The sequence below is a fragment of the Hyperoodon ampullatus genome, assembly GCF_949752795.1.
Source record: "Hyperoodon ampullatus genome assembly, chromosome: X".
NCBI classification, from domain to species: Eukaryota; Metazoa; Chordata; class Mammalia; order Artiodactyla; family Ziphiidae; genus Hyperoodon; species Hyperoodon ampullatus.
This window is the reverse complement of record NC_136913.1, coordinates 117,340,002-117,353,200: the sequence shown is the minus strand read 5'-3', so window position 1 is coordinate 117,353,200 and position 13,199 is coordinate 117,340,002. Positions and strand designations below refer to the sequence as shown.

Genomic DNA, 13,199 nt, shown 5'->3' with positions numbered 1-13,199 from the left:
TAAGGTTATTTTAGAACTTTGTAAGAGTACATTCCCAAAAAGAAACAAGGGGAAATGAATAAGATCAGGAACACAGACGTAGTTCCAGAACATGAAACTGAGAATGGAAGTTCAGGAATCAATGTTGAATTGATGACTGACTGACTGACTTCTTAGCTGATGGACCAAGGCTTTTAACTCTATCAAGTCTTTATCAAGCTTCGGGGTAAAGACCCCATAGACCACTTACCTACCAGCTCTTACATACTGTTTCCAAAACTGAATCTTAAAATCTATGCCCAAATCAAAATCAAGACTTTCTGCCATCCCACCGCCCAGACAAGTCCAGACACATCAAAAAAGTTTCACCAGAATCTATGAAAAGGCCAGCACTGTTTTGGAAAAATGCCATTAAGGTAATGTCTAAAATGTCTGTTAAATGTGATAAGTAAATTAGCTCCAGACAGAAGCTAAAGTACATTTATTGTTACATTATAAATATTATTACTACTAGAGATTAGCCCCACAATCTATCTGGACGCCCTTCCCTTTCACAACCCCTTTAAAGAAAGCATTTAAATAAATTTTATCCAGGGACTTCCCTGGTGGTCCAGCGGTAAAGAATCCGCCTTACAATGCAGGGGATGCGGGTTCCATCCCTGGTCAGGGAACTAAGATCCCACATGTCGTGGAGCAACTAAGCCCACACACCACAACTACTGAGCTCGTGTGCCTCAACTAGAGAGCCTGTGTGCCGCAAACTACAGAGCCTATGCACTCTGGAGCCCATGCACCACAACTAAAGAAGAGAAAACCCGCACGCCACAACTAGACAGAAGACCACAACAAAAGATTCCGCATGCCTCAATGAAGATCCCATGTGTCACAACCAAGACACTATGCAGCCAATAATAAATAAAATAAATAAGTAAATCTTTAAAGAAATAATAAGTAAATAAAGTTTATCTGAAGAGAGTTCTGGGTGGTGTGACAAAATGGGACCTGGACTATTGCCCAAACAGAGGATTTTCTAGAAAAGCTACAATATGATAACAATAATGAGGAGGAGAAGGAGGTAGAGGAGAAGGAAGAATAAGGACAGAAATAGGAGGAGAAGGGGGTGCTATTCTCACTTTAAAGGCAACAGCACTGTAAATCAACTATACTTCAATAAAATAAATTTTTAAAAAAATAAAGGCAATGGCATATAAGGAAAATCATCAACTCAGAAGACCATACTCATAGAATCACACCTTTCCTTACTTTCATCTTTACCTTTATAGTCTTCTTCCATCCAAAGCTGGTTTATTATAGGATATGAGGATAACGGGGAAAAAATACTACATACACAGGTTCACCTATTTCTCGTCGGCTTCTCTGATCAGTCTCCTAAGTTACTAACTGAAGATCCTACTCTCGTTGTCAGCGCTTTATGACAGCCCCAATCATCATGTTCTCAGTTGGTCCATCCTTTGATTTCATGTTGAAACTACTCCTTCCACAGTCATGAAGGACTCCTAACTCTGTGGTCTGTCCTGTTGAAGATTCCTGAGGAATCAAGTCCCTTCACTCTGAATCCACTAGAATATAAGCTTCCTGTGAGCAGAAGCCTGTTGGCCTTATGCACCGCCATGTCTGAGAGCCTCTCCTAGTGCTTGGCACCCTAATAGGGATGAAAAAGAATATGTGGAGAATGAATCCACCTTCACTCACAGGCATTATCTCAACACAGTCCTCTCGTCTATATGACCTGCCTTGACCACTTGCAATGTTTTGGTTTCTCATACTTAATCTTTTCATCTTTCTCTGCTCTCTTCCCAGTCTTTCATGACATCCTGACTTTCCTCCACCCCATCTGGTTACTTCTTTCTCTTACACTCCAGTTTGCTCAGACTTTGACCCCACAAATGAAAGTGTCTCTCCTGTTTTCATTCCATCTTTTGCACAGTGTCCACTGCCACAGTCCTATCCTGCCTACTTCCCAGCATGGACTACTCTTTACATGCAGACATCTTCTCTCTAGAACATCTCAGCCTTCTCCTTCCCTTCAGCATAAACATTAGTATATTTAAAACAGATTTTCCTTTTTTCTTTTGCTTTGCATATGTGGAGAGGTGGAGGAGAGGAAGGAGAAGGGAAATTAGCTACAGAGAAGAAAAAATGTCACTCAAGATCATCTCGGATCGGGGTGGGGGGAACTGGATGAAGGTGGTCAAAAGGTACAAACTTGCAGTTATAAGATGAAGTACTAGGGGTATAATGTACAACATGGTTAATATAATTAACACTGCTGTACATTATGTATGAAAGTTGTTAAACAGCAAATCCTAAGAGTTTTCATCACGAGGAAAAAATCTTTTTATATTTCTTTAATTTTGTATCTATAGGAGATGATAGATGTTCACTAAACTTATTGTGGTCATCAGTGTAAGTCAAATCATTATGCTGCATACTTTAAACTTATACAGTACCATATGTCAATTATATCTCAATAAAACTAAAAGGAAAAAAAGATCATCTCTGGTGACAAAATAATTTTTAAAATACATATATGTATGTATGTGTGTGTGTGTGTTTGTATACATTTCCTACTGTGAAGCTACTTATTCTTTATTTCATCAAGTGCTTACTTAAACCACTGAATGCTGGTATGAGACATGGACTCCAAAATATAATCCCATCTAGAACCCCACTTGATATGTTTGTTTTCCTAAAAACAAAATTACAAAATCACATGACCAAACTTTAACTGACTTTTTACTGGTTATAATCCTAAAACAGACAGAAAGTTATTCTGCCTGTACTTTCTCTATTTCTTTACTGCTAACTTCATGGAATCATGCAATCTAGCCTGATATTTTATCATTTCTTTATTTACTGATATTCTACCTCATTTCAGAAAGGGACTAGGAAAAAATAATTTTAGCTTACTGCTGTTCACCAGAAATAGCACCTTTTTGCTACTATTTTTCTGTAACCCTAAATCCACCCCATACTTCATTTCCTTTTGTCCAGACCACATTTTCATCTTAATTGCAACTTCATACCATGCTTACAAAGGTATACGTAATGTCACTGTAGTTTTGTTTGTAAATTTAAAAACGTAGAAACAACCAAAAATTCCCAACAGAATGGGAATAAACTGTGGTAATCCATGCTAAGGAATACTACGTAACCATTAAAAAGTATGATGTGCATCTATAGGTGACAATATGTCTATGAAATATCATTAAGCAAAAAAGAAAGATGAAAAGTATATGGTAAGACAAGTTATGTACAGCAAGATTCCATTCCCCCCACAAAATTATATACATATTTTGTAGATGCAGACATTTTTCTGGAAGAAATAATAATGGTTATACTTTTGGAGCAAGAGAATAGAAATTGGGGGGAGGGTAGTAAAGGAAGGGAGATTTTACTTATACATTTTCTATATGGTTTGCAGTCTTCACCACATACAAGTATTATCAATATTATTATTTAAATTGAACTCAACATTTGAACTAAAAGACAACTTGCATCACTGCAACACACAAAATCCACCTCCTGCAAATAGGTTTATTATTAGGGTATTTTGTTTAATTAGAAAACAGTATTCAATTTCAGTCATTATTTCTTATAGAATATTTTAATATTTTACATTTTTGTATGTTAAGTATTTTGAAATATTTTAGCAACGAATTTATAAAAGTTGTTTTAATACTGTAGTGCTCAGTACAGAATAAAACACAAGAAAATATAATCACCAGCTGTTTCTGCTGGTGTGTAGTCAAACTCAACCTTTCAATAGCTTTCTTATAAAATATCCCCAATAAATGATCTTAAATGATAATCCCCAGGAAACATTTAAACCATTAATGCAGTATTATTACCCCTTAAATTAATGGCATGCTCTTAGCAAAAGGAAAACACTGGTACAGTTTGACCAAGTTATGTTTGAAATGACTTATTATTTAAAATTAGGTAACTTTAAGTGTTTCTTCTGAACTTTGGGGGTGGGTATGAAGTAAGCCAATATACACTGCTTTAAAAAGAACTGAAATGATGGGTTTTAATTGAACAATGGATTTTAGTTGACACCTGATGACCTGGTGATCATGGTTAACATTATCCATGAAAGGTCAGGTTGACATTATGTGTCTACTGATGCAAGCTATCACTTTTGTGGTCTTCCTGTCCAGAATCCATGGCCTGAGCCTGGTCACGAAGAACCATCAGACAGACCCAGGTTGATGGTCATCCTACAGATTGTAAGGTCTGCACTCTTCAAAATTTTCAAGAGGGACTTCCCTGGTGGCACAGTGGTTAAGAATCTGCCTGCCAAGGCAGGGGACACGAGTTCGAGCCCTGGTCCGGGAAGATCCCACATGCCGCGGAGCAACTAAGCCCATGCACCGCAACTACTGAGCTTACACTCTAGAGCCTGTGAGCCACAACTACTGAGCCCACGTGCCACAACTACTGAAGCCTGTGCTCTAGAGCCCTCGAGCCACAACTACTGAGCCTGCGTGCCACAACTACTGAAGCCTGTGTGCCTAGAGCCCGTGCTCCGCAACAAGAGAAGCCACCACAATGAGAAGCCCGCACACCGCAACGATGAGTAGCCTCCTCTGGCCACAACTAGAGAAAGCCCACACACAGCAATGAAGATCCAACACAGCCAAAAATAAATAAATAAAAAATAAATATTTTTTTAAAAAATTTCAAGAATATGAAACACAAGGAAAGACTAAAGAACTGGCCCAGATTGGAGGAGATCAGAAACTAAACATAACATGTAATCCTGAATAGGATAGTGAACCAGAAAGGAGAAAAGTGACATTGTTGGCCAGCTGGTGAAATCTGAATGGGTGAATGTGAATCAGATGGTAATGTAATGCCAATACTGATTCCTGGTTTGCACGGTTGTATGCTAGTTATATAGGAGGGTGACCTTGTTTTAGGGAAAGATACTCTGGAGGGTATAGGGGTAATGAGACATCATCTAGCTCTCAAAAGATTCACAGAAAGACTAATGATAATGGACACACACAAAGAAGAGTGAACAATGGAGCAAATGAAGTAAAATGTTAACAATTGGGATGTCTGGTTAACAGAACTACGGGAGTTCTTTGTATTATTCTAGCAATTTTTCTGTAGTATGAAATTGTTTTGAAATAAACTATTTTTTAAAACCTATAAGAAAATCTGAATTTATAGAACTGACAAATCCAGGGATAAATATTCATTGTATGAAAGGATTCATCTTAGCCATTTTATTAAAATATTGTTCGTATACTAAAATGTGACTTAATTTTTCAAAATTTGAATTGCATGCATCTCTTCACCAGACTGTCCATCACCTTAAGCAAGTAAACTCATATCAAGTCTTTTAAAAAGGAGTGAAGGGGCTTCCCTGGTGGCACAGTGGTTAAGAATCCGCCTGCCAATTCAGGGGACACGGATTCGAGCCCTGGTTCCAGGAAGATCCCACATGCTGCGAAGCAACTAAGCCCGTGCACCACAACTACAGAGCCTGCGTTCTAGAGCCCAAAAGCCACAACTACTGAGCCCATGTGCCACAACTAATGAAGCTCGTGCACCTAGAGCCTGTGCTCCACAACAAGAGAAGCCACCGCAACGAGAAGCCTGCGCACCACAACGAAGAGTAGCTTCCACTCACCGCCAACTAGAGAAAGCCCACGCGGAGCAACAAAGACCCAACACAGCCAAATAAATAAATAAATAAATAAATAAATTTTAAAAATATATATGTTTAATAAAATTTAAAAATTAAAAAAAAAAGAATCCACCTGCCAATGCAGGGGACACAGGTTCGAGCCCTGGTCCGGGAAGATCCCACATGCTGTGGAGCAGCTGAGTCCATGTACCGCAACTACTGAGCCCACGTGCCACAACTACTGAAGCCGACGCACCTAGAGCCCGTGCTCCACAACAAGAGAAGCCACCGCAATGAGAAGCCCGAGTACCACAATAAAGAGTAGCCCCCGCTCGCCACAACTAGTGAAAGCCTGCATGCAGCAACAAAGACCCAATGCAGCCAAAAAATAAAATAAATAAAAAGGAGTGAAATAAGTGAGGGAAATTAAGAGGCACAAACTTCCAGTTGCAAAATAAATGAATCAAGAGTATGAAATGTACAGGGTGAGTAACATAGTCAATGATTATGTAATACCTTTGTCTGGTGACAGATGGTAACTAGACTTATCATGGTGACCATTTTAAAATGGATAGAAATATTGGATTACTATGTTGTGTAACAGGAACTAACGTAGTGTTGTAGATCAATTATACTTCAAAAACAAACAAATAAACCCATAGAAAAAGAGATCAGATTTGTGGTTACCAGAGGCAGAGAATGGGGAGAGGGAGAATTATGTGAAAGCAGTCAAAAGGTATAAACTTGCAGTTATAAGATAAATAAGTACTAGGGATGTAATGCACAACATGATAAATAGAATTGACACTACTGTATGTTATATATGAAAGCTGTTAAAGAAAGTAAATCCCAAGAGTTCTCATCACAAGGAAAAAACATTGTTTTTCTATTTCTTTAATTTTGTATCTATATGAGATGATGAATGTTCACTAAATTTATTGTGGTCATCATTTCGTGACATAAGTCAAATCATTATGCTGTACACCTTAAACTCATACAGTGCTGTGTATCTATTATATCTCAATAAAACTGGAAGAAAAAATACAATGTAAGAAAAAGGAGAGAAACTTTCAAATATGCACTATGAAGTTTGGCTTTTAAATACAAAGAGAGCCTAGAAAATCTGCAGTTGTTAAATCAAGTAGTCTTTGCACCAAACATTGCCATCTGCTGGAAATAACAGTCCACAACACATACTACTCCTCCATAAGAAAATAAATCGTTTTAAAATCCTAAGGTACATTTGAGACAAAATGACAAATGCAAAAAGATAACTAAATGGTGGAAACCATTTTTTAAATCCATTTAAAATTAATGAATTATTCTGCATCTTTACATCCCAGAGTTTCAAAATCTTTTATAAGACATAGCAATTGTCATAAATGCATACAAGGTAAGCAGGTCTTTAATGCTATTTATAATGAAGTCACAAGAAGCAAATGTAGAAATATAGACGAGAATTCTTGATTCAGGACACAGCACATGATGGGTTTCACTCGGTAAAAATACAGGCAGGGAATCAAAGAATCAAGCTGGCAGGTAACTACAGCTTCTTTTAGTCTAGCTGTTTTCGACAGGGGAAACAGCACCCTCTAGGGGGCATAATGAAAAGGTGTGGGGATGCTACTGGTATTTAGCAGCATAGTATTGAATAGAAGGCCAGACGTCCTGCTTGGCACCAGGAGACCCACACAAAGAACTGAGAAGAACTTCCAAAAGCCCCATCCAACATTCATGTGAGTGAAAAACTGCTTATGATTATCTGCGCCTAGATTCTAACTTCATTTTACAGATAAAGTATTTTTACACAGTTTTAATATACATTGATTTTTCCCCCAGCAATGCAACTACCATGTAAATTGAGGGAAAATGGTACTATGTTTGGCTTGAAACTTCACCAAAATTGATCAACATTTGAGAAAATCATGGCATCCTTTAGAAAGATGTGGTATTTGAGCCATCAATATACAATATTCTCATAGTCGTATGCATTCGTAGATGTCATGTTTATAATGATTATACACATAGGTGCATGCATCTGACAATGACTGAAATATATACTGAAACATACATTATTTTATTAAAAGCTAATTTATCTTTATTTCTCCTTTATATTATAGTTAGGGTGCTATATTGATGCCTATTGAAACTATGTGTAAGACAGGTTTAATTATCTAGTATCTATTAATATAATTTTACAATAGTAATGGGAGAATGATAAAACATTTGTTATTAAAAGAGGACATCGATCTGATAGGTTGAGAACTACTGATCCAGCTCCATTCCCTTACTTTACTATGCAGAAACTGAAGTCCAGAAGGGAAAATGAACTTGCTCAAGGTCACAGTATGAGTTTGAAGCAAACCAGCACCAAAATTCTCTGATTCTCAATTCAATTATTGGTCTATGGTGCCTGAAAATCAGGAATGCATCTTGCAAAAAAAAAAAACAACTATATATGTGGCTAGGGTCCCAAGCTAGCCCACAACTAAAGCTTATATAACTCACATATGTAGATACATAGCTAAAATTAATGTGATTAGAGTGAAACCAAAAAACCTTTGGTTGGTGGTATAAAAACAGTAAGTTTCTAAAGTAAAATATGGTGAATAGAAATACCTTAGCCATTCAAAATCTGGCCCAAACCTATCTTTCTAACCTTTCTACCAATACTATATAAACAATTAAAGTCTGGGGTACTAGACTGAATCTTTTTGGCCTTTACATACCCCAGGGCTTAACACCTGGCATGTGGAGTGCATTTACTGCCTGTTGCTGAATGAATAAACACATGAAAAAAGTTTTGTTTCAATCAGACAAGTCTATTCACTGTTCCCCACATATACCATGTACACTCTTACCTGAAAAGCCCTTTCTCTAGCTCCTCTCCAGATTCCTAAATGCCAGGTCTTTTATCTCAGTTTATAGGCTTTCCCAGAATGCCTTGCACACTTCTACCCCTTCTATCCAAATTATCTTCAGCATCCTTCAAGGACTAGCTAAAGGCCTCTCTCTTATAAAGTCTTCTTGGTCAATTCACCCACCATAACTCCTTCCATTCTAAACTCACACGATGTATTAAAGAGACTGTGTTAGAAGCCTTGATTCTGTAGTCAAGCTAATCTAGACTTATAATCCTTTACATTTGTGACCTTGGGCAAGTAACTTTATCTCTATGAGTCTCAGTTCTATAGTCTATAAAATGGAGATTTAAAATAGTACCTGCCTTCAGAGGACTATTGTGAATAATAAAGTTAAACTAGGTACTTTATAAAAATTCCCATGCTAGGCACATAATAGGCCCTCAATAAATATTTGTTATATAAATGGATGAATAAAAGGTCTTCACTCAAATGTTAGTCTTTATGGTCCCATCCTTCAATAACTTCTGAACAAAATTGTTATATAAACACCAAACTTTGTACCCACTTGGGAACATGTATTATTTTCTGAAAACATAAAGTGCATAAGATGTTCAATTAAAAAGCAAAAAGACAAAACTTTTAAAACTAAAAATTGCTATATTTGCCTCTGAATCTTTCTGTGGCCAGTAGCTGCCTGACCAGGGGCTCAGGCCAACAACTCGGCCGATGACCACAAGCTCTGCGTCCTAACAGCAGTTTGCAGGTGGCTGCACTAAGGTGGGAGAGGTGGCGCAGGAGGATGGAGATCGCAACCCAGGTGGCTCAGGCGCCATAGCTGCTGTATGGCACTGACATCTGTAAGTCGTTTGACGTGTTCAGCTTCCTCACCCAGGCCCCCCCGCCCCGCCCCATCCCTGTGTCAGGATCACACCTACCCTTCCCCTAGCCCGAGACTGTCTTTGTGGAAGGCTTCTGCAGTGTGCAGGAGGGTGAGAGACTGCAGTTCACCCAGCCAAGTATCTGGGATCAATCCATGTCACAGGACCTGGTGGGATTTTCTGTATTGAGAGTGAGAAGCAACAAAAGGTGAAAAACAAGTAGAAGCACAGACCAAAGGGGACAGTCCCTGAAAATGTGGAGGTCTAGATCTTTGCCAAGATGGCAGCAGCTAGTCACACATGGCTATTCAGCACTTGAAACGTGGTCAGTCCTAAGTGAGATGAGCTCTAAGTATAAAACACACACCAGATTTCAAAGACTTAGTTCAAGAAAGAAGAATGTAAGATATTTCTTTATCAAAAAATGCTATACAAACACTATATACGGGCTTCCCTGGTGGCACAGTGGTTAAGAATCCGCTTGCCAGTGCAGGGGATATGGGTTCGAGCTCTGCTCGGGGAAGATCCCACATGCGGTGGAGCAACTAAGCCCGTGCACCACTACTACTGAGCCTGCACTCTAGAGCCCGCAAGCCACAACGACTGAGCCCACGTGCCACAACTACTGAAGCCTGCGCGCCTAGAGCCTGTGCTCTGCAACAAGACAAGCCACCGCAGTGAGAAGCCCGCACACTGCAAAGAAGAGTAGCCCCCGCTCACCGCAACTAGAGGGAAAAAACCCACACCCAGCTGTCTGATTTCGAATTATCACTCTTAATTACATACACAAAAATTTTCATGGTAGTTCTCAGCACGTGGTGGTATTCTAAATGACTTTTATTCACATTTTGTGATTTTGCTATATTTTCTACAATGAACATGAATAACTACTATAATTTTTTTTTTTTACTTAATACAACAGAAGTTTATTCTCTCACAGTTCTATAAGCTAGAAGTCCAAAATCCAGGAGTTGGCAAGGGATGGTTCCTTCTGGAGGTTCTTTTTTTTTTTCTTTTTAATAGATAACTGACAAGGACCTACTATATAGCACAGGGAACTATACTCACCATCATGTAGTAACCTATAAGGGAAAAGAATCTAAAAAAGAATATATATACATATATATGTATAACTGAATCACTGTGCTGTACACCTGAAACTTACACGATATTGTAAATCAACTATACTTCAATAAAAAATTTTCTAATTTAAAAAAATAAAAATTTCTAGTTCAATAGGATTTTGTAAGCTACTATAAGACACAACAACTATGTACACCTAGGGTACACAAAGTGGAATCTGCAGTGGGATATAAATGGTACTCCAGAATGGTACTCCATAGTCAAAGACGATTATAAAATGCTGGGTTAGACTCAGTCGAAGGTTTCTTTATTAGGAGACTTTTAAACATTAATGTGCTTTGTGAAGCTAAGAAAGGAGACGGTAGAAAGTAGCATTTTCCAAACTTATTTGACTAGTATTCTTGGGAACGCACTTTGAGAAATGTTGACATGTACGATTATCACTGGGTAAAAAAAAAAAAAAAAAAAAAAATCAACCCAAACCCAAGACAGAAAATAAAGAAACAGCACCATCAGAGATATCCATCACCACTCTTCCTGGAGCCCTCCCCACAACTATAACAGCAACTTTCTGGTGTTCAGGTAAAGAATATTGTGGTTAAAAGAAATTAACTAAAGAGGAAAAAAAAAGAATATTGTGGCTTAGTGCGTTCTCACTGTGTAAGTGCACTCTGCATACCTGAGCTACTCTTGTATAAAACATTAGTAAATCAGGTGCTCCTGTATCTGAGAGAAGGGATAGGAAACACTGTGTGTCTACTATGGGCTAGCTAAATATTTTATATGTTAGCTCACTTATCTCTGACAGCAGTCACATGAGGTAACTATTTTAGCCCCATTTTACAGCTCAGGAAATATAGGCTCAGTGTAACCTACCAAAGTTCACACAGCTAGTAAATGTCAAAACCAGGATTCAAACTTTGGGTGTGTCTGGTTCTTTCCACCGTACCACGTCTGGAAGCCAGGAGCCTTCTAAGCACCCTAAATGAGTTTCAATGGGAAAGGAAAAATTCCTCTTCTGGAATACCTCCCAGGATTAAGGAAACTTAAAGAACAAGGAGTTGAGACCTAACCTCAAATAAGGCAATTCCCCAAAACCCCCATTTGGTGTAGCTGCATCTGAACTTGCACTTCAGCTCTTTTGACTGCCACAGTTACTTCCTGACACGCAGGCAGACCACTAAAACCATACCATTCAGGCTCCTGGCATGAATCTAAACTTCAATTTAGATGTGCTTTCCCTTGGCTTTTACTGTAAACATAAGCGTTCCTACACTTAAATTTTTTTATTTTGTTATTTTTTTCTTCCAGTTTAATTGAGATATAATTGACATACATCACTGTATAAGTTTAAGGTGTACAGCATAAGGATTTGACTTACATACGTCATGAAATGATGACCACAATAGGTTTAGTGAACATCCATCATCTCATATACTGTAGATACAAAATTAAAGAAAAAAAATATATATGTTTTCCTTGTGATCAGAACTCTTAGGGTCTACTCCCAACAACTTTCATATATAACGTACAGTGTTAATTATAGTTATCATGATGTACATTACATCCCTAGTACCTTTTGACCACCGTCATGTGATTCCCCCCTCCCCCCATCCCCTGCCTCTGGTCACCACAAATCTGATCTCTTTTTCTATGAGTTTGTTTATTTGTTTGTTTTTGAAGTATAATTGACCTACAACTCTATGTTAGTTCTTGTTACACAACACAGTGATTCAATATTTCTATACATTTCAAAATGATCACCACCATAAGTCTAGCTACCATCCTATACTTAAAATTTTAATAGCCAACTGATAAGTGATAAAAATGTATAAGGGTTTCAGCTCTTCAATCAACTTCTGATAATAGCTTAGACTTGGAATACTATTCTCAATCACTGGGGAAAGGTTATTTTAATTTCTTCAGGGTGTATTTCATTCCTTTCCCCAGATTACACTTCTGTGTTTCATCCAGAGATTAGAAGACTGGACTATACTTATTGGACTAGTAAATTGCCTGTTTTCACCAATTGTACTTTGGGTAAACTGCAGGATGTAGGATCAAGTAATCCTGACCTCTAGCTGGATGATTCAAAGTACACACACACACATTTCTAACATAAACGTTTCTCATTTTCTTTACAGTAACTCTGTAGGCAGAAAATATAATAGACCTTTAATATAGAAAGCCAGAATGGAATAGTGGATAAACTATGAGTTTGGGGCCAAACAGACCTGAGTTTGAATATCACTTCCACCTCCTGCTAGCTACGATCCAGAGAAAATTACTTCAGCTCACTGGGCTTCAGGATCCTCATTTATAAAATGGAGATAACATTTTATAGGTGATACATAGGGACAAAAGCAAGGCATCCCCAAACTGGAATTGCTTTCAGAATGAGATTAGGAAGAATCGTGTTATAATGGCTGTCAGGCCATCTATAGAAATGACACAAACCAAGCACAATCTGTAAGTGTTCAAAGAGATTTGAGACCTAATCCCAAATAAGGTGATTAGGGTTTTGTCTCAGGAAAGCAAATCTAAAGCCATAAGAAATAAGCCTTATATAAAATCAAGTATAATGAAAGCTGAAGCAAAAATATGATGCATAATCTTTAAAAACTATAAAGAGAAATACATATATCTACATAGTCATAAAAAGTTTTCCCTATGAAAGGAAAGCCCCAAAGTTCATCTTTTGGAGAAGCACCTTTAATACTGTCCAAGGCTAAGAGT

At 37.9% G+C, this 13,199-nt stretch overlaps 1 pseudogene across 1 annotated transcript in view; it reads right to left on the bottom strand.

Moving 5' to 3' along the window:
* LOC307069814 (transmembrane 9 superfamily member 2-like) overlaps positions 1 to 13,199 on the bottom strand; it is a 92,662-nt pseudogene that overhangs the window by 45,889 nt on the left and 33,574 nt on the right. The window contains exon 8 of the transcript in view: positions 2,610 to 2,689. The product of the transcript in view is annotated as a transmembrane 9 superfamily member 2-like (transcript). The remainder of the gene's footprint in view (positions 1 to 2,609; positions 2,690 to 13,199) is intronic.